The sequence below is a fragment of the Salmo salar genome, chromosome ssa19 (genome assembly GCF_905237065.1).
Source record: "Salmo salar chromosome ssa19, Ssal_v3.1, whole genome shotgun sequence".
Classification (NCBI taxonomy): Eukaryota; Metazoa; Chordata; class Actinopteri; order Salmoniformes; family Salmonidae; genus Salmo; species Salmo salar.
In genome coordinates, this window is record NC_059460.1 from 68236149 (window position 1) to 68258671 (window position 22523).

Genomic DNA, 22523 nt, shown 5'->3' on the forward strand with positions numbered 1-22523 from the left:
CCACTGAGGTAAACTGAACTCACTGTCATGTTCAAGGCAATGCTTTTCCACTCCTCAATTGTCCAGTGTTGGTGATCACGTACACACTGGAGCTGCTTCTTCTTGTTTTTAGCTGATAAAAGTGGAACCTGGTGTGGTCGTCAGCTGCAATAGCCCATCCGTGACAAGGATCGACGACTTGTGCGTTCCGAGTGAAGACATCAAAACTATGAAATAACACATATGGAATCATGCAGTAACCAAAAAAGTGTTAAACCTTTTATGCGTGAGTTCCAAATATCTCTAACGGTCGCCCCAGCGTGAGGTTTTTTATGCACGTGATATTAGAACGTTTTCTCCATTCCAGAATGTGATTGCTACGCCACAGTACATTTAATCCGTGCTGCCCTCAAACCAAGTGTCACACGGGTCGTGGAATGGAGACCAAGATGCAGCGTGGATAGTGCTCATTATTAATTCTTTAATGGAAACACTTCAACAGCAAAACAAGAAAAACGACCAACAACAGTCCCGTCAGGTACTTACGACTAAAACGGAAAACAACTACCCACAAACCCCAAAGGAAAACAGGCTGCCTAAGTATGGTTTCCAATCAGAGACAACGAAAGACACCTGCCTCTGATTGGAAATCATACCCGGCCAAACATGGAAAAACAACAAATAGAAATAGAAAACTATAACACTCCCACATAGAAACAGAAAACCCAAAAACCCACAAAAAACAACCCCCTGCCATGCCCTGACCATTTTACTATGAAAAATTACCTCTTTACCTGGTCAGGACGTGACACCAATGCACGCAGCCTGTTTTTATTTATAGGCTGTTTTCAACTTGTCAATTTCAGATTATTTTCTAACAAGTTTTTTATTTTCTAAGAACAGTATGAATTGAGGTGTGTTCTGCCTCATTCATTCACATAAAAGTAGTAATTTTTACTTTTGCAGACCAATTAATGTTTTAGACATTTCTGAACCGGACAACATTCCCCAAACACTTCCCAATAGTTTGTGCAGTTCAAGTCTGCAGACTTTTGCTCATCTCCCGTCCTGCACACACATGTTCACATTTTCCATCGTTTGCCTGCATCACAGTCATAGTTGTTTTCGCTACCAATAATAACTTTGGAAATGTGTGCGTTTCTATCAAAGTAAGTGCCTTATTACGTTATAATAGTTTCTGCATGTCGTGTTATGTCGTTTCAACTGTAGTATAATATTTTTGTGTATATTCCTTATAACCGTGGACACGTGAGGTAACGTTACTCATTTCATAACCTTTATGGTGCTATACTCAATGCTCGGTAGCTAGCTACATTCTTCTATTAGCTCTGGAAAACAATGCTAATTGCATCAGAGAAGTATTAGAATGTGTTGTATTTTGAAGCTACCCTGGCCTTGTGACTCCCAAGTGGCACAGCTGTCTAAGGCACAGCATCTCAGTGCTAGAGGCGTCACTACAGACACCAAGACTCAAATCCAGACTGCGTTTCTATCAAAGTAAATGCCTTATTACGTCATAATAGTTTCTGTATGTCATGTTATACCGTTTCTACTGTAGCTCACTGTGTATGGAGCACAATATATTTGTGTATATTCCTTATAACCGCGGACACGCGAGGTAACGTTACTCATTTCATAACCTTTATGGTGTTATATTAAATCGTGCTTATGTAGCTAGCTACATTCTTCTATTAGCTCTGTAAAACAATGCTAATTGCGTCAGAAGTATTGGCTTCTTGTAATTTGAAGCTACCCTGGAAAAATATATTCTTGTACCACTTTGTCGTTTTCTGAGTGCATTCCACAAAGCTGTTTATCATGTCCGCCTTATCCACTGCCCCCATTTTGAGGTTATAGTCAAGCACGCAGTCTGGTTTGATTTTTCTCTCTCCCCTCAGATGGTCCTCCTTCCTTGTGGCCGACATGGTTGCTGTATGGACAGTGGAGAGGACATGGATGTCTCGTTTGTCATGCCACTTTATTGCCAGCTGTTGACATTTCTTATTTTGTATAACAGGTCATTTAGGATGGCAGTAGCATTGTTGATGAAATGCAGTCATTACAGCAGAACTAGGAAGCGGTCTTGGGAAAAGAGGGTGGCAAAGAAGGGAGTTGTAAACATAGGATCTGTGCTCCAGTATTCTCTTAGGGAGTTCTTCTTTACTATCCCCATGAGGACTGTCACCAGGAAGGTATACATTTCACTAATTGTGGTTGTCCCCCCCCCACTCCTGGCTCTCTCTTCTCCTGTAGCTCCAAGGCATAGTGATTGGTCTCTACTAAGTCTCCCACCAGCTCCTCTGTCAGAAACAACTTGAAGCACTCTGCCTCAGATGGAAATGGTAAGGGGCGTTGCACTCCAGACTGGGACTTATCAAAGCAAATAGCAAGGCCAAGAGAAGTGAAATGGCTGTCAGGCTTCTAGCTACCACAGAACGCCTCCATCACCACCAGCATCTTCAAAGGGAACTGGGACTTTGTCAGTGGATAAGGGGTTTTCAGATTCAGAGTTCTCAAATGCTGGGGAGCAGCTCCTCACTGTCACTGTCAGAATCTGATTCCTGACTTTCAGACTCAGACTCATTGTCAGAATTTTAAAAAATATCCAGAATTTCCGCATTTGTGAGTTGTCTGATTTTTTGAAAGACATTGCTAATGCTACAGCTTAGCTCACTAGCTACATACATAAACAACACTGAATGGCTCAGAGTGGGAGTGAGAGGTTATGTGGTTGACTGCCGGTACGCGCCATTTGTATCAATAAATCACTATCAGAAAATGTTTTGTGTGATAATTATTGATATATTTACTGTTTTATTCACATGTTTTCAAGTAACGGTGATAAATCATGCATTCCGATTCTTGCATAGATTGTAATGGGCACATATTATGTGTGTAAAATACCTTTTGAAGGTTGTACTGATTATGATGAGCTAAGCTAATTCCAGCTGTGTGTGGAGCCACTTTTGTTGACATACAATGCATTCTGGGTATCATGTAATCATCTATCTGACCAAAGATGCTATAACAAAATTAGGTGAGTAAGGGTTCACTCCTTTTTTGAAAACTTCAGGAAGTGAATGCTTGGATGTGAACGATGGTAGACGACACACCCCTTCAAAAGGCATACTATAAACAGACCAAACTCATCTTGTCTTCTCTTATTATCTTTGGTTTCTGTGAGGAAAAAAGCATGGCGGCACGCTGAAATTAACCTGTTATGGCTAGGGGGCAGTATTTTCACTGCTGGATAAAAAACATACCCGATTTAATCTGGTTACCACTCCTACCCAGTAACTAGAATATGCATATACGTATTACATATGGATAGAAAACACTCCAAAGTTTCTAAAACTGTTTGAATGGTGTCTGTGAGTATAACAGAACTCATTTGGCAGGCAAAAACCTGACAAGGTTTCAGGCAGGAAGTGGCCTGTCTGACAAGGTGTCGTTCTTCTTGTCTCTGTTTATTGAAGAGTGAGGATCTTAGCTGTCCCGTGACACTTCCTACGGCTGCCATAGGGTCTCAGAAGGCGGTAAAAAGCTGAATCGTGGCTTTGCAGGCTCTGGCTGAAACAAAGTAGCGCGTTTGGGTAGTGGCTGGTTACAGTACTGTGAGACTCAGGCTCGTGCCCGCATCGAGCGAAAGCTTTGTTTACTTTCCTCAGTTTAGCTAAAAGGAGATTCCTGGTCGGAATATTATCGCTTTTTTACGAGAAAAATGGCATAAAAATGGATTTTAAACAGCGGTTGACATGCTTCGAAGTACGGTAATGGAATATTTAGATTTTTTTTGTCACGAATTGCGCCATGCGCACGACCCTGATTTACCATTTCAGATAGTGTCTGGGACGCACGAACAAAACGCCGCTATTCGGATATAACGATGGATTATTTTGGACCAAACCTACATTTGTTATTGAAGTAGCAGTCCTGGGAGTGCATTCTGATGAAGACAACAAAAGGTAATGAAACTTTTATAATAGTAAAGCTGATATTGGTGAGTGCTAAACTTGCCGGGTGTCTAAATAGCTAGCCCATGATGCCTGGGCTATGTACTTAGAATATTGCAAAATGTGCTTTCACCAAAAAGCTATTTCAAAATCGGACATATCGAGTGCATAGAGGAGGTCTGTATCTATAATTCTTAAAATAATTGTTATGCTTTTTGTGAACGTTTATCGTGAGTAATTTAGTAAAATGTTAGCGAATTCCCCGGAAGTTTGCGGGGGTATGCTAGTTCTGAACGTCACATGCTAATGTAAAAAGCTGGTTTTTGATATAAATATGAACTTGATTGAACAAAACATGCATGTATTGTATAACATAATGTCCTAGGGTTGTCATCTGATGAAGATCATAAAAGGTTAGTGCTGCATTTAGCTGTCTTCTAGGTTTTTGTGACATTATATGCTAGCTTGAAAAATGGGTGTCTGATTATTTCTGGCTTGGTACTCTGCTGACATAATCTAATGTTTTGCTTTCGTTGTAAAGCCTTTTTGAAATCGGACAGTGTGGTTAGTTTAACGAGAGTCTTGTCTTTAAATAGCTGTAAAATAGTCATATGTTTGAGAAATTGAAGTAATAGGATTTTTAAGGTTTTGAAAATCGCGCCACAGGCTTCAACTGGCTGTTACGTAGGTGGGACGAATTCGTCCCGCCTAGTCCAGAGAGGTTAACACTTTTTTGGTTACTACATGATTCCATATATGTTATTTCATAGTGTTGATGTCTTCATTGTTATACTACAATGTAGAAAATAGAAAAAATAAAGAAAAACCCTTGAATGAGTAGGTGTGTCCAAACTTTTGACTGGTACTGTATATTTATACTTTCAATATACTGTACTTTAACTATTTGCACATCATTATAACACTGTACGTAGCCATGATATTACATTTGAAATGTCTCTATTCCTTTTTAATTTTTGTGAGTGTAATGTTTACTTTACATTTTTTATTGTTTATTATCTATTTCACTTGCTTTGGCAATATAAACATATGTTTACCATGCCAATAAAGCACTTTGAATTGAATTAAAAGAGAGAGAGAATAAGAGAAAAAGAAAGAAACAGACACAGTGAGAACGAAAGGCACATTGCTATTAGTGAGGAGGAGTAAGGACCAGAGATAGATATTTTGTCTGTTAGTACAGTTCAATACTGTTTCTTTGCATGGAAAAGTTGTATCCAAGTGGATCGATGGTCAGTTGAGCTGGCCAAGTCTCTCAGAAGAGAGGAGGCTGTTTAAAACAATGGAAGTTGATTTCAGAAATGCTTAGCAATGTGGCAGTGGTCCTTTCCTAAGGTTTGACTCTCACTCTGAATAGGTTTGGAGTATGCCTTGATCTCACAGTGAACGGTGCTGCTCACCACGTCCCACAGATTGATATTCCCTGCTGCATTGGCCGAGGCCAGCCTAAGGTAGTAGGGCGAGCTTAGGGTGTGGTGGTAGTTCTCCCTGGACCATTTCACCTGCACAGACAGACAGAGACAGAAAGAAAGGCAGTCAGAGACAGAGGGCTCAATTTTAACAAACGTCACTCAATAGTAAATCTAAGTGCAGGCGGTAGCGCAATAGGTTCAGGGTGTGTCAGATGTTTTGCTATTTTCACTATCACAATTATCGCCGCATTTGCTGGCGTTGACGCGAAAGGGTTGGGTTTTGATGAATAAACAAGTTGTGGGTGTGTCAAGGCTTGTCCCCTCACTAGATACGTTAACTTGAACCCATTTTGCAGTCCACAAGTAATTGCATGGCTTCAATAGCATTCACACTGATATAGGGGCTAGGCCTACTGTAAATTACATTATGGCTGAGCATGGATATGCCAAACATTGTCAATAAGCAAGATTCAATTCATTATTGATAAGGCCTAAAAAGAGAATGAATATTTCTAATCAAATCTCATTCATATATGTATTTACAGTTGAAGTTGGAAGTTTACATACACTTAAAAAGTCATTAACTTGTTTTTCAACCACTCCACAAATTTCTTGTTAACGAACTATAGTTTTGGCAAGTCGGTTAGGATATCTAATTTGTGCATGACAAGTAATTTTTCCAATAATTGTTTACAGACAGATTATTTCACTTATAATTCAGTGTATCACAATTCCAGTGGGTCAGACGTTTAAATACACTAAGTTGACTGTGCCTTTAAACAGCTTGGAAAATTCCAGAAAATGATGTCATGGCTTTAGAAGCTTCTGATAGGCTAATTGACATCATTTGAGTCAATTGGAGGTGTACCTGTGGATGTATTTCAAGGCCTACCTTCAAACTCAGTGCCTCTTTGCTTGACAATATGGGAAAGTCAAAAGAAATCAGCCAAGACCTCAGAAAAAAAATTGTAGACATCCACAAGTCTGGTTCATCCTTGGGAGCAATTTCCAAATGTCTGAAGGTACCAAGTTCATCTGTACAAACAATAGTACGCAAGTTTAAACACCATGGGACCACGCAGCCGTCATACCGCTCCGGAAGAAGACGCGTTCTGTCTCCTAGAGATGAATGTACTTTAGTGCGAAAAGTGCAAATAAGTCCCAGAACAACAGCAAAGGACCTTGTGAAGATGCTGAAGGAAACAGGTACAAAGGTATCTATATACACAGTAAAACGAGTCCTATATCGACATAACCTGAAAGGCCGCTCAGCAAGAAAGAAGCCACTGCTACAAAACCGCCCAAAAAAAAGCCAGACTACGGTTTGCAACTGCACATGGGGACAAAGATCTTACTTTTTGGAGAAATGTCCCCTGGTCTGATGAAACAAAAATAGAACTGTTTGGTCATAATGACCATCGTTATGTTTGGAGGAAAAAGGGGGAGGCGTGCAGGCCGAAGAACACCATCCCAACCGTGAAGCAGCATCATGTTGTGGGGGTGCTTTGCTGCAGGAGGGACTGGTGCACTTCACAAAATAGATAGCATCATGAGGGAGAAAATTATGTGAATATATCGAAGCAACATCTCAAGACATCAGTCAGGAAGTTAAAGCTTGATCACAAATGGGTCTTCCAAATGGACAATGACCCCAAGCATACTTCTAAAGTTATGGCAAAATGGCTTAAGGACAACAAAGTCAGTGTATTGGAGTGGCCATCACAAAGCCCTGACCTCAATCCTATAGCTCTGTCAGGAGGAATGGGCCAAAATTCACCCAACTTATTGTGGGAAGCTTGTGGAAGGCTACCCAAAACGGTTGACCCAAGTTAAACAATTTAAAGGCAATGCTACCAAATACTAATTCAGTGATGAAAGAAATAAAAGCTGAAATAAATCATTCTCTCTGCTATTATTCTGACATTTCACATTCTTAAAATAAAGTGGTGATCCTAAATGACCTAAGACAGTGAATTTTTACTAGGATTAAATGTCAGGAATTGTGAAAAACTGAGTTTAAAATTATTTGGCTAAGGTGTATGTAAACTTCCGACTTCAACTGTACATATTCTCATTCATCTCTTTAGATTTGTGTGTATTAGGTAGTTGTGGGGAATTGTTAGATTATTTGTTAGATTTTACTGCACTGTTGGAACTAGAAGCACAAGCATTTCGCTACACTCGCATCTGCTAACCATGTGTATGTGACCAATACAATTTGATTTGATTTGAACAAAACAACAACTTGTTTTAAATAGGCTATGGCACACTTATAGGCACCATCATTTCTCCCTGTGGCATATAATATTAAAGCAAGGCAGACTATGGAGGGTTTTACGCACAATAAAATCGGGACCTGCATGGCTAAAATAATGTGGGCCTATCTGGAAAGCATAAATAAATAGGGAATGTCAGCTCACTGTTTTACTCCTCTCAAACTTTATATTTTGAAAAAGCTTTGGTGATTAAGATTCATTTCCAAGCGCTCCGGAGCCAACGCTCCGGAGCCAACTTTATCGACAATTGACTACTTCGTGATTGCATTGGGAAGACAAAAAAAAAGCCTTAATTGAGAGAAGGGGAGGCTAATGCTTGGTTTTTAACCCAAAAAAATGAAATGGAAAAAAAACATTAGTATGAGCACCAAAAGCACACAAGGATACTCTTGTTCTCTGCACTAAATGGAGTGTGCGTCATGGCTGGATAAACTGTGTTTCCGATGTCAAAATTCATGCCATAACCGAATTCATTACCACTATAACCAGTTTTTGGTTGATCTTAAATATCCCTATCAGCGCTGCCTGAAATTAGCACTTTGGATCATGTTTTTAAGGACACACCTCAAATATTTCCACCCTCCCATCTGAGCGCATGCGAGCTGATAAAAGACAGGTAAATCGCCAAACCTGGCGTTAGGGCTGGAAAAGCTAGTCTATCGCAGGGCCTTTAATATAGAGATATATAGAGCAAACATTTCAGCGTCATATGCTTTTGTCAGTACTCTCTCTGTCACGCCCTGATCTGTTTCACCTGTCTTTGTGCTTGTCTCCACCCCCCTCCAGGTGTCGCCCATATTCCCCATTATCCCCTGGGTACTTATACCTGTGTTTTCTGTTTGTCTGTTGCCAGTTCGTCTTGTTTGTCAAGCTTACCAGCGTTTGTCCTGTCAGCTCCTGGTTTTTCCCAGCCTGTCTTTTTCTCGCCCTCCTGGTTTTTGACCCTTGCCTGTCCTGACCCTGAAACCTCCCGCCGGGACAATCTGCCGTCCTGTACCTTTGCCCCTATCTGGATTTCCGACCTCTGCCTGACCTGAGCCTGGCTGCCGTCCTGTACCTTTGCCTCTTTTGCTGTAATAAACATTGTTACTTCGTCACGGTCTGCATCTGGGTCTTACCTTATGCTGATACTCTACACACAAAAAAGTCCACTGATGAGAAAGATGGATGTAGAAAGATCAAATGTAGTCTAGGCTACATGCTATGAATTCTCATTCAATTACTCTGCTTGAATAATTGAATGGAATATCCCATGTCTATGATACATTTATCATAGGCCTCAGCAACATGGGTCATGACACCTGTAGCTAACAAAAACTTAGCTGTGAGCCATTTGTTACTCATTCAATCCACTTGTTCAAAGAAGGCAAAGGCTACTTCCTGCCATGTTCCCATTATGATATTGAGAAAACAAAGGGCATTGAATAACCCTGACTGGCACTTACCTTGACCACATTGGCTTTGTGAGGTGTCTATTTCTATGGGCACAAGCACTGTTTGACACAAACTGTTCACACCCTCTTGTTAGTGGAGAGAATTTTGCAGGTTTAAAGCATATTTCCTGCAATTCGAAACATTTTGTCATGGGGTGCAAAGAAAATGTTCTTGCAATTCAAAAATGTTTGCCATGTCGAATGTGTATTCATGTGATATTTGAGTCACACAAAAATTACAACAATATCTATGGGCTAAAAAAACTAAATAAAAAACCTTAGTTGACATGGGCTAGTTGATCTGGACATTTCTGAAGTTCTAAAAAGCTCTCTAAGGTATGCACACCCTGTTGACCCCTCAGTTTGGGAACCACTGTGCTAAAGAACAAGTTGATTTCATTGACAAGAAGCAGCCATAGCTTTGGCTACTAACCACAGATGAATACAACTCAAAACATACTATTCTGTTCTTTTGAAATAAATTGTCTAGTACCATGTTTTTTTTTATGACCTTCCTAAATTTAATTGGGATTGTGTATGTTAACGCTAGAAAGGCAGAGAGCATAATAATGCATTTTTTTAGAAGGGCATGTAATTTTTAGAATGGGTTTCCCCAGCCTGCGCCACTCCTCCGATAGTTGAATGTGCCATGCCCAGTTGATAATCACCCCAATAATTGCCTTGAAACTGAACCTAAATTATACCTAAACTAATTTCACACACAACAGATGAACAACAGATTAAATAAATTAAGTATAGTATGCTGGGGGAGAAAACGGGAGAATGGGTGAGTTGAAGAGTGAGGTGGAGCAAACGATGCATAATTATGTAATCACCAACTGTGAATGATGAACAGGGCGAGCAATTCAATTGTGTTAATCTATTCTAATTAGAATCTGTAAAAGTATGTGGAGACCTGCTCCTCGAACATTTCATTCCAAAATCCTGCGCATTATTATGGAGTTGGTCCTACCTTTGCTGCTATAACAGCCTCCGCTCTTCTGGGAAGGCTTTCCAATAGATGTTGGAACATTGCTGCGGGGACTTGCTTCCATTTAGCCACAAGAGCATTAGTGAGGTTGGGCACTGATGTTGAGCGATTAGGCCTAGCTCGCAGTCGGCATTCCAATTCATCCCAAACGTGTTTGATGGGGTTGAGGTCAGGGCTCTGTGCAGGCCAGTCAAGTTCTTCCACACCGATCTCGACAAACCATTTCTGTATGGACCTCGCTTGGTGCACAGGGGCATTGTCATGCTGAAACAGGAAAGGGCCTTCCCCAAACTGTTGCCACAAAGTTAGAAGCACATAATCGTCTAGAATGTAATTGTATGCTGTAGCGTTAAGATTTCCCTTCACTGGAACTAAGTGGCCTAGCCCAAACCATGAAAAACAGCCCTAGACCATTATTCCTCCTCCACCAACCTTTACTGTTGGCACTAAGCACTCGGGCAGGTACACTGTAAACCCTTATTAGTTGTCATTACTCAAAAGTTTTGTGTAAACCCGCTGCAGTAAGATACTAGAGTACAGTTACTTACAACATTAGAGCTGGCTTTACTAAAACTATAAGTGTCACATGATCCCAAATGGGCCACAATTTAAAGTTGATTAAACACAAAACATTTTAGTAAGTAGAGAAATCTTTGAAGTACATTGTACTCAACATAGTTTGCTAAAATAAGTAGATTAGTATCGTAACACACACTTAAATCATTTTTGTCCACTAATGGTAATTTCAGAATTACATAATAGTTTGAGCAAAATCTACTAAAATATTTGGAGACTGGGCAACATGTTGAAGTAAACTTTTTTGAGTGCAGAATACTTAATTAATGTCTGTCAATTAACATGCTTTTACTCCCTACAGTAACTTTAGTTGTAAAGTTCTGTTTGTACTCACAACATTAAAGCCATGGCAACTTGGCACTTAACTTGGTTCTATCGTGTCACTGTGAATGAAATAGTTTAAGTATCCAAACTGTGTAACTTTTGCGCAACTTACTTACAATTCCAAGTAATATTACTATATTGTATATGATGATATCACTTGATTAATAACTTAAATCATTCATGTTGTATCACTGTAATTACTCTATTCTTTGGAGTGCATTCAACAAATACCGAATCAACATGTTCAAGTTTGCATACAACTTTTATTGAGTAAATTAAACATAAAACAGTAAAAAAAAATCACATTTTAGTCCTGTGTAACTTAATATTTTTGTTACGTAACTCAAATAAGTTCTTTCTTTCAGTCAACTCCTCTAAAGCAAGTTAGCTTTACAGCAGTTTTTTCTTAAAAAATAAAATTACATGTTCTGTATCTTCAGAACCACAAATCTCTAATTACATGAATGCACAAAACATAATGAATCTATTTTAGCCTCCATCAATAGATGAATGCCAATTATGTACAGCATGACTCATTTGAACATATGCTTTAACTTTAACTTTAACTTTTAAAAGGCTCAGATAACAAAACCCCATCTTCCAATCAATTCAATACTGTGTAACATTGCAACATTCTCTATCAACAACTTAACTATTAAAACAGGAGCACAGTACAATGACCCTTCTCCAATTAACACTTTCAACTGATGTGGTAGCTTCCATTCAATTGAAAGTGGTGCTGAAGATATAAAATCAAATTAAAGAGGTAGGGATGTGCCAACATCCATTTCACAGTCTAACAATTTGACTATATTTAACTGTTTAAGATGAAGATTAATGTTGATTTATTTTACATTTCTTCCTCCATGACAATTTTCACTCCATTACGTTTACAAAACAAAGTTATACTTGCAGATTATAAAATGTACTTATGCACACAATGTTTCGGTCCTAAACCTTCATTCCTGACTACAGTAAGGTCTAGGGCCAAATCATTAAACTGACAAATAAATGTTCTAAATGCAAGTAGACAGTGTGTGCGAATGTTGTTTCCCCAACTTTCTTATATGTACCGGTCCACAACAATACACAGGTATGCAAAAGACCTCTCCTTACAAATCCATGAAGATTCTCTATCCATTGTCATCCTCTGGGACCTCAGCCATTTTTCACATGTTGACATCAGCAATGTGAGATTTATGGCCAATGCCTCTAAAGCTTCCTATATATAAAGATTTAGGCTGAGGCCAACAACTTCATCACTGATTTGTAAGGTAACTTCACAATGCCAATGTTCAGTTTTCCCAAACAGTAACACTTTCAATTAAACTCTACACCAACTGAAGTCAAGTTACTCTTGTATCTCTATACATGTTAAAACTCAATAGATTAAAGGCCAATAGTATTGCATGACTTTCTCATTTTTGTGACCGGTTTTACTAAAGGCACAGATCAAATCAAATGCAGGTAGACATTTTAGTTGGCATTTGCCTACAAAACATTTAGTCGTCTTCAGTTTTTTTTATCTCTAATCTTTTTTCCTTGTAAGATAACGTAACTATTTACAATTGTTTAGCACCATAAATGTTTTTGGTATTTTATTTTACTATTGGTTTTTCCAACCAAGGACCATTGGCTTCATTCTGTCTCCATCCAAACATAACAACACTTCTTGTACAAACCCAAACATGTTCTTCATGCAATTAGAGTATCCATGTTGGAGTGAGTACATTAGCCCGTACAAACATACAAGTGCATCAGGCCAGCACCGGAAATCCTTTATAACCACCTTCTCTTGAAGGACCACGTAGACTCTTCCTGAATGGAATGGCACAGCAGCTACATCTCCATCGTCGTCAATGACTGAGATGATGGCTGCTGGTCTCTTGATGGCTGCAGGGTCTTGGGATGTACCTTCCTGAGAAAGAACATGAAAATATAATTATCATGTCACAATACACTCTTATAAAGACACACAAGTTTCTCCCCTCCTTTATTTTTGGTCAAAGAATATTTGAACAACCTCGCACACAAATACAACCCACCATGTATGTTATGAACACTCCAGAGTCATCCTCTTGGAAAATTGCTGGAAGACATCTGAGGACAACGATCGGTGTTCACATCACATGGTTGCTACAGAGAAACATTACAAACATGAACTAAATATCTGTGTAAGGGTATCACTGATCGTAAAATGTAACATTCAATCAATGAATGTGCTTTACATTTGGCTTACTGATTTAATTTATATACCTGGCAGTACTAATTCAGATTGTCAGCTGTCTCCTGTCCATTTCTTCCAGTCTTTCCCTGCTTCGTTCTGGATAGGGCTAGCAAGCGTTCTGTGAGTGGGTCCAACATGGAATAAAACATATCCCGGAGTTGCTGGTTTGTGTTGGGATGGTACTCTGCACATACCTAAAACAAAGTACAAAGGCAAATGAAAACTGCTTTACATCCCCCCACCCACACTTGTTCCTCGAGGAAAAGTGCCGGCCATCTGTCTTGGATATGCTCTATGGTGGGGCTCAAGGTAACAATCTCTTTACGTCTCAATGCAAAGGTCCTACACATGCTGCTGTTGACCAATGATAAGTCAATCTTGTCTTGGTCCGTTTCCTCCAACTCCTCCACAAGGAAAACCCTCAACCTCTCCAGACTTTCTTCAGTTTCACCTTGTGGAAGCTGTGGGAGAAAGTTTACTTCTGCTCGTCGAGGCCGCTTTATCTTTCAATGTGGCGAGCTGCCCTCTGGGCTACTTTTACTTGCCACTGTTAACTTTCACTTCTGGACACGCTGACTTGCTGAGTTTGCATCTAAAATTGCCCATTTTGAACACCAAGCTGTCTCTCCATCCATCACAGTCACTTTTGGAGCCAGACTCCTCCAGGAAAGGATGTTTTTGAACTAACGCTTCAGCGACACTTTTAATCTCCCAAGCTTTCTCATCCTCTGGTACCTCGGAGCCAATTATTGCAGGAAGAAGCCTAACTTCTTTGGGATCTGGGGGCAGTATTGAGTAGCTTGGATGAATAAGGTGCCCAGAGTAAACTGCCTGCTACTCAGGCCCAAAACCCAGAATTTACATGTAATTAGTAGATTTGGATAGAAAACACTCCGAAGTTTCTAAAACTGTTTGAATGATGTCTGTGAGTATAACATACCTCATATGGCAGGCAAAAACCTGAGAAAAAATCCAACCAGGAAGTGGGAAATCTGAGGTTGTAGTTTTTCAAGTGATTGCCTAGCCAATATACAGTGTCTGTGGGGTCATATTGCAGTTCCTAAGGCTTCCACTAGATGTCAACAGTCTTTAGAACGTTGTTTCATGCTTCTACTGTGAATGGGGATAGAATAAGAGCTGTTTGAATCAGGGGTCTGGCAGAATGCAGCCGTGAGCGTGAGCTGCATTCCTTTTCACTTCTAAAGACAAAGGAATTGTCCGGTTGTTATATTATTGAAGATTTACGATAAAACATCCTAAAGATTGATTCTATACACAATCTGACATTTCGCGTCCTGCAATTACACTGGACGTTGTCGAGTTGGGACGCTAGCATCCCACATATCCCACAGAGGCTAAGGAATGTAAGATTTGTGGCCATTGCCTCCAATCATTTGTCTTTTTACATAGCTCTTAGGTATAGGCTGAGGTCGATCAACTTTGTCACTGTTCTCATAAGGTAACAAGCAATGCTCAATTGTTCCAATGAGAAACACTTCTTTCTTATCAAATCTTGTAGACACAGAGACAACTCTACCGGAAATCATGAAGGATATCTGGAGGAAATTCACATGTTGTATGAAAGTACTGTAGTTGCTATGAAAAAACACAAGCACTCTTCATACCATAGTCCTCTGCACCCTTGGCGTTTTTCCTATTTTGTTGCATTACAACCTAATTTAAATTGATTTTTATTTGGATTTGATGTAATGGACATACACAAAATAGTCCAAATTGGTGAAGTGAAATGAAAAAAAACCCCGGAAAAGTGGTGCATGCATATGTTTTCACCCCCTTTGCTATGAAGCCCCTAATTAAGATCAGGTGCAACCAAATACCTTCAGAAGTCACATAATTAGTTAAATAAATTCCACCTGTGTGCAATCGAAGTGTCAAATGATCTGTCACATGATCTCAGTATATATACACCTTTTCTGAAAGGCCCCAGAGTTTGCAACACCACTAAGCAAGGGGCACCAGCAAGCAAGCGACACCGTGAAGACCAAGGAGCTCTCCAAACAGGTCAAGGACAACATTTTTGGAGAAGTACAGATCAGGGATCGTTTAAAAAAATATATCCGAAACTTTGAACATCCCACTGAGCACCTGAGCGTAATTTCCGGTCACAACTTGCAGACTTTTTTTCATGCTGCTGTGCGTTTTGTTGCCAACCTTACTTTGCTACCTGAGAACTTTACGGTTTTTACTTTTTAATTACCGTTTATATTTTTAGTTTTTCCCTCAACTTTTTTTCATTAAACTTTTTCACTCCGGACGTTTTATCTGGACATGGTTCGTCAGGACTTCCAACAGCCGAAGCTAAGTAGTAACATTAACATGATGCCTTCTAATTGCAGTCGTTGTACTCATAATATACAGGAGAACGATCGCCTTACGGCGAGGATAGCTGTGCTGCAAGCCCAGCTTAAGACGCAATCGTTAGGCAAGGGTAATTTCAGTGTAGGAAAGGATGAAACAGCGTCTGTGCCCCCAGTAACGTTAGTATAAATCCCCTCGCATGGTCTCCGCAGCCGGACAACTTTCTCATGGCTTCTAGAGGGAAATGCTGTAGGAATGCTCAACCGGTGTCGCTTATTCAGCCGACAGAAACTTTCAACCGGTTCATCCCATTAAGCAGCGAGTCAGAGGCCGAGCCTTCTCTGGGCTCTACTCCTCTCGTTACGGGTTCTGAGACGCAAAAGGCTCCCACCATTAGCTCTGACAAATTGAAAACCCTAGTCATTGGCTACTCCATTACCCACAGTATTAGACTTAAAATGAATCATCCAGCGATCATACACTGTTTACCAGGGGGCAGGGCTACTGACGTTAAGGCTAATCTGAAGATGGTGCTGGCTAAAGCTAAAACTGGTGAGTAAATCAAATCAAATCAAATAGTATAGAGATATTGTTATCTACGTCGGCACCAACGATGTTAGGATGAAACAGTCAGAGGTCACCAAGCGCAACATAGCTTCAGCGTGTAAATCAGCTAGAAAGATGTCGGCATCGAGGAATTGTCTCTGGCCCCTCCCAGTTAAGGGGAGTGATGAGCTCTACAGCAGAGTCTCATAACTCAATCGCTGGTTGAAAACTGTTTTCTGCCCCTCCCAAAAGATAGAATTTGTAGATAATTGGCCCGCTTTCTGGGAGTCACCCACAAACAGGACCAAGACTGGCCTGTTGAGGAGTGACGGACTCCATCCTAGCTGGAGGGGTGCTCTCATCTTAACTACGAACATAGACAGGGCTATAACTCCCCTAGCTCCATAATGAAATAGGGTGCAGGCCAGGCAGCAGGCTGTTAGCCAGCCTGCCAGCTTAGTGGAGTCTGCGACTAGCACAGTCAGTGTAGTCAGCTCAGCTATCCCCATTGAGACTGTGTCTGTGCCTTGACCTAGGTTGGGCAAAACTAAACATGGCGGTGTTCGCCTTAGCAATCTCACTAGAGTAAAGACCTCCTCTATTCCTGCCATTATTGGAAGAGATCGTGATACCTCACATCTCAGAATAGGGCTACTTAATGTTAGATCCCTCACTTCAAAGGCAGTTATAGTCAATGAACTAATCACTGACAATAATCTTGATGTGATTGGCCTGACTGAAACATGGCTTAAGCCTGATGAATTTACTGTGTTAAATGAGGCCTCACCTCCTGGTTACACTAGTGACCATATCCCCCGTGCATCCCACAAAGGCGGAGTTGTTGCTAACATTCACGATAGCAAATTTCAATTTACAAAAAACAAACAACGTTTCATCTTTTGAGCTTCTAGTCATGAAATCTATGCAGCCTACTCAATCACTTTTTATAGACACTGTTTACAGGCCTCCTGGGCCATATACAGCATCCCTCAATGAGTTCCCTGAATTCCTATCGGACATTGTAGTCATAGCAGATAATATTCAAATTTTTGGTGACTTTAATATTCACATGGAAAAGTCCACAGACCCACTCCAAAAGGCTTTCGGAGCCCTCATCACCTCAGTGGGTTTTGTCCAACATGTCTCTGGACCTACTCATTGCCACAGTCATACTCTGGACCTAGTTTTGTCCCATGGAATAAATGTTGTGGATCTTGATGTTTTTCCTCATAATCCTGGACTATCGGACTACCATTTTATTACGTTTGCAATGCAACAAATAATCTGCTCAGACCCCAACCAAGAGCATCAAAAGTCGTGCTATAAATTCTCAGACAACCCAAAGATTCCTTGATGCCCTTCCAGACTCCCTCTGCCTAACCAAGGACGTCAGAGGACAAAAATCAGTTAACAACCCAACTGAGGAACTCAATTTAATCTTGCGCAATTTCCTAGATGCAGTTGCACCCCTAAAAACATTTGTCTTAACTTCTATGGGCTAGGTGGGACACCAGACAGGTTAAAACCAGACAGGTTAAGAAACAAGCTCCCTGGTATACAGAAAATACACAAGCTTTGAAGCAAGCTTCCAGAAAATTGGAACAGAAATGGCACCACACCAAACTGGAAGTCTTCCGACTAGCTTGGAAAGACAGTACCGTGCAGTATCGAAGAGCCCTCACTGCTGCTCGATCATCCTATTTTTTCCAACTTAATTGAGGAAGATAAGAACAATCCGAAATTTATTTTTGATACTGTAGCCAAGCTAACTAAAAAGCAGCATTCCCCAAGAGAGGATGGCTTTCACTTCAGCAGTAATAAATTAATGAACTTCTTTGAGGAAAAGATCATGATCATTAGAAAGCAAATTACGGACTCCTCTTTATATCTGCGTATTCCTCCAAAGCTCCATTGTCCTGAGTCTGCACAACTCTGCCAGGACCTAGGATCAAGGGAGACACTAAAGTGTTTTAGTACTATATCTCTTGACACAATGATGAAAATAATCATGGCCTCTAAACCTTCAAGCTGCATACTGGACCCTATTCCAACTAAACTACTGAAAGAGCTGCTTCCTGTGCTTGACCCTCCTATGTTGAACATAATAAAAGGCTCTCTATCCACCGGATGTGTACCAAACTCACTAAAAGTGGCAGTAATAAAGCCTCTCTTGAAAAAGCCAAATCTTGACCCAGAAAATGTAAAAAACGAATCGGCCTATATCGAATCTTCCATTCCTCTCAAAAAAAATTGCAGCAACTCACTGCCTTCCTGAAGACAAACAATGTATACAAAACTCTTCAGTCTGGTTTTAGACCCCATCATAGCACTGAGACTGCACTTGTGAAGGTGGTAAATGACCTTTTAATGTCGTCAGACCGAGGATCTGCATCTGTTGTCGTGCTCCTAGACCTTAGTGCTGCATTTGATACCATCTATCACCACATTCTTTTGGAGATATGGGAACCCCAAATTGGTCTACACGGACAAGTTCTGGCCTGGTATAGATCTTGTCTGTCGGAAAGATGTCAGTTTGTCTCTGTGAACGGTTTGTCCTCTGAAAAATCAACTGTCAAGGTTCCATTTTAGGACCACTATTGTTTTCACTATATATTTTACCTCTTGGGGATGTCATTCAAAAACATAATGTTAAATTTCACTGCTATGCGGATGACACAGACCTGTACATTTCAATGAAACATGGTGAAGCCCCAAAATTGCCCTCGCTAGAAGCCTGTCTTTTAGACATATGGAAGAGGATGGCTGCAAACTTTCTACTCTTAAACTCTGACAAAACAGAGATGCTTGTTCTAGGTCCCAAGAAACAAAGAGATCTTCTGTTGAATCTGACAATTAATCTGGATGGTTGTACAGTCGTCTCAAATAAAACTGTGAAGGACCTTGGCGTTACTCTGGACCCTGATCTCTCTTTTGAAGAACATATCAAGACTGTTTCAAGGACAGCCTTTTCCCATCTACGTAACATTGCAAAAATCAGAAACTTTCTGTCCAAAAATGACGCAGAAAAATGTATCCATGCCTTTGTTACTTCTAGGTTGGACTACTGCAATGCTCTACTTTCCGGCTACCCGGATAAAGCACTAAATAAACTTCAGTTAGTGCTAAATACGTCTGCTAGAATCCTGACTAGAACCCAAAAATTTGATGATATTACTCCAGTGCTAGCCTCCCTACACTGGCTTCATGTTAAGGCTAGGGCTGATGTCAAAGTTTTACTGCTAACCTACAAAGCATTACATGGGCTTGCGCCTACCTATCTTTCCAATTTGGCCCTGCCGAACATACCTACACGTACCCTACGGTCACAAGACGCAGGCCTCCTAATTGTCCCTAGAATTTCTAAGCAAACAGCTGGAGGCAGGGTTTTCTCCTATAGAGCTCCATTGTTATGTAATGGTCTTCCTACCCATGTGAGAGACGCAGACTCGGTCTCAACCTTTAAGTCTTTACTGAAGACTCATCTCTTCAGTAGGTCCTATGATTGAGTGTAGTCTGGCCCAGGAGTGTGAAGGTGAACGGAAAGGCTCTGGAGCAACGAACCGCCCTTGCTGTCTCTGGCTGACCGGTTCGCCTCTCTCCACTGGGATTCTTTGCCTCTAACCCTATTACAGGGGCTGAGTTACTGGCTTACTGGTGCTCTTCCATGCCGTCCCTAGGAGCGGTGCATCACTTGAGTGGGTTGAGTCACTGACGTGGTCTTCCTGTCTGGGTTGGCGCCCCCGCCTTGGGTTGTGCCGTGGCGGAGATCTTTGTGGGCTATACTCGGCCTTGTCTCAGGATGGTAAGTTGGTGGTTGAAGATATCCCTCTAGTGGTGTGGGGGCTGTTCTTTGGCAAAGTGGGTGGGGTTATATCCTTCCTGTTTGGTCCTGTCCGGGGGTATGGGGCCACAGTGTCTCCTGACCCCTCCTGTCTCAGCCTCCAGTATTTATGCTGCAGTAGTTTATGTGTCGGGGGGCTAGGGTCAGACAAATATATCTGGAGTATTTCTCCTGTCTTATCCGGTGTCCTGTGTAAATTTAAGTATGCTCTCTCTAATTCTCTCTATTTCTTTCGCTCTCTCGGAGGACCTGAGCCCTAGGACGATGCATCAGGACTACCTAGAATGATGACTCCTTGCTGTCCCCAGTCCACCTGGCCGTGCTGCTGCTCCAGTTTCAACAGTTCTGCCTGCGGCTATTGAACCCTGACCTGTTCACCGGACGTGCTACCTGTCCCAGACCTGCTGTTTTCAACTCTCTAGAGACAGCAGGAGCGGTAGAAATAATCTCAATGATCGGCAATTAAAAGCCAACTGACATTTACTCTTGAGGTGCTGACTTGTTGCACCGTCGACAACCACTGTGATTATTATTATTTGACCATGCTGGTTATTTATGAACATTTGAACATCTTGGCCATGTTCTGTTATAATCTCCACCTGGGCACAGCCAGAAGAGGACTGGCCACCCCTCATAGCCTGGTTCCTCTCTAGGTTTCTTCCTAGGGTTTGGCCTTTCTAGGGAGTTTTTCCTAACCACCTTGCTTCTACACCAGCTTTGCTTGCTGTTTGGAGTTTTAGGCTGGGTTTCTGTACAGCACTTTGAGATATCAGCTGATGTAAGAAGGGCTATATAAATACATTTGATTATTAAAAAATGGAAAGAATATGGCACCACAACAAACCTGCCAAGAGATGGCCGCCCACCAAGACTCAGACCAGGCAAGGAGGGAATTTATCAGAGAGGCAACAAAGAGACCAAAGTAGGAGCTGCAAAGCTCCACAGCAGAGATTGGAGTATCTTTCCATAGAACCCCTTTAAGCCATAAACTCCACAGAGCTGGGCTTTACGGAAGAGTGGCCAGAAAAAAAGCCATTGCTTATTAAAGAAAAAAATAAGCAAACACGTTTGGTGTTCGCCAAAAGGCATGTGAGAGACTCTCCAAACATATGGAAGAAGGTACTCTGGTCCGATGAGACTAAAATTGAGCTTTTTGGCCATCAAGGAAAATGTCTGGCGCAAACCCAGCACCTCTCATCACCTCCAGATTACCATGCCCACAGTGAAGCGTGGTGGTGGCCACATCATGCTGTGGAGATGTTTTTCATCGGCAGGGACTTGGAAACTGGTCAGAATTGAAGAAATGATGGATGGCGCTAAATACAGGGAAATTCTTGAGGGAAACCTGTTTCAGTCTTCCAGAGATTTGAGACTTCGACGGAGGTTCACCTTCCAGCAGGACAATGACCTTAAGCATACTGCTAAAGCAACACTCGAGTGGTTTAAGGGGAACATTTACATGTCTAGTCAAAGCCCAGACCGCAATCCAATTGAGAATCTGTGGAATAACTTAAAGATTTCTGTACACCAGCGGAACACATCCAACTTGAAGGTGCTGGAGCAGTTTTGCCATGTAGAATTGGCAAAAAATCCCAGTGGCTAGATGTGCCAAGTTTATAGAGACATACCCCAAGTGACTTGCAGCTGTAATTGCTGCAAAATGTTGCTCTATAAAGTGTTGACTTTGGGGGGTGAATAGTTATGCCCTCAAGTTCTCAGTTTTTTGGTCTTATTTCTTGTTTGTTTCACAATAAAAAATATTTTGCATCTTCAAAGTGGTAGGCATGTTGTGTAAATCAAATGCAACAACCCCCCCCCAAAAAAAAGAAAATATATTTTAATTCCAGGTTGTAAGGCAAGAAAATTGGAAATATGCCAAAGGGGGTGAATATTGTCGCAAGCCGCTGTATCACCTCTACCTTACCTGACACCCTAGACCCACTTAAATTTGCTTACCGCCCCAATAGATCCACAGACGATGAAATCTCCATAGCACTTTACACCACCCTATCCCATCTGGACAAGAGGAATACCTATGTAAGTATGATGTTCATTGACTATAGCTCAGCATTCAACACCATAGTACCCTCCAAGCTCAACATTAAGCTTAGGACCCTGGGTCCGAACTCCACCCAGTGCAACTGGGTCCTGAACTTCCGTACGGGCAGCCCCCAGGTGGTGAAGGTAGGAAACAATACCTCCACTTTGCTGATCCTCAACACAGGGGCCCCTCAAGGGTGCATGCTCAGCCCCCTCCTGTACTCCCTGTTGACTGCATGGCCATGCACGCCTCCAACTCAACCATCATGTTTGCAGACGGCACACCAGTAGTAGGCCTGATTACTTACTTACAATGACGAGACAACCTACAGGGAGGAGGTGAGGGCCCTGGGAGAGTGATGCCAGGAAAATAACCTCACTCAACATCAACAAAATAGAGGAGCTGCTCGTGGACTTCATGAAACAGCAGAGTGAGCACACCCCACAGTGGAGAAGGTGAAAAGCTTCAAGTTCCTCGGCATACACATCACTGACAATCTGAAATAGTCCATTCACACAGACGGTGTGGTAAAGAAGGCACAACAGCACCTCTTCAACCTCAGGAGG

At 41.4% G+C, this 22523-nt stretch overlaps 1 long non-coding RNA gene across 1 annotated transcript; it reads right to left on the reverse strand.

Moving 5' to 3' along the window:
* Window positions 1-11291: 11291 nt before the first annotated feature.
* LOC106579431 (uncharacterized) lies at window positions 11292-13969 on the reverse strand. The gene is made up of 3 exons (XR_001322650.2): window positions 13240-13969; window positions 13029-13119; window positions 11292-12901 (listed from the first exon to the last, which is right to left on the reverse strand). It is a non-coding gene; the product is annotated as an uncharacterized lncRNA (long non-coding RNA).
* Window positions 13970-22523: the final 8554 nt, after the last annotated feature.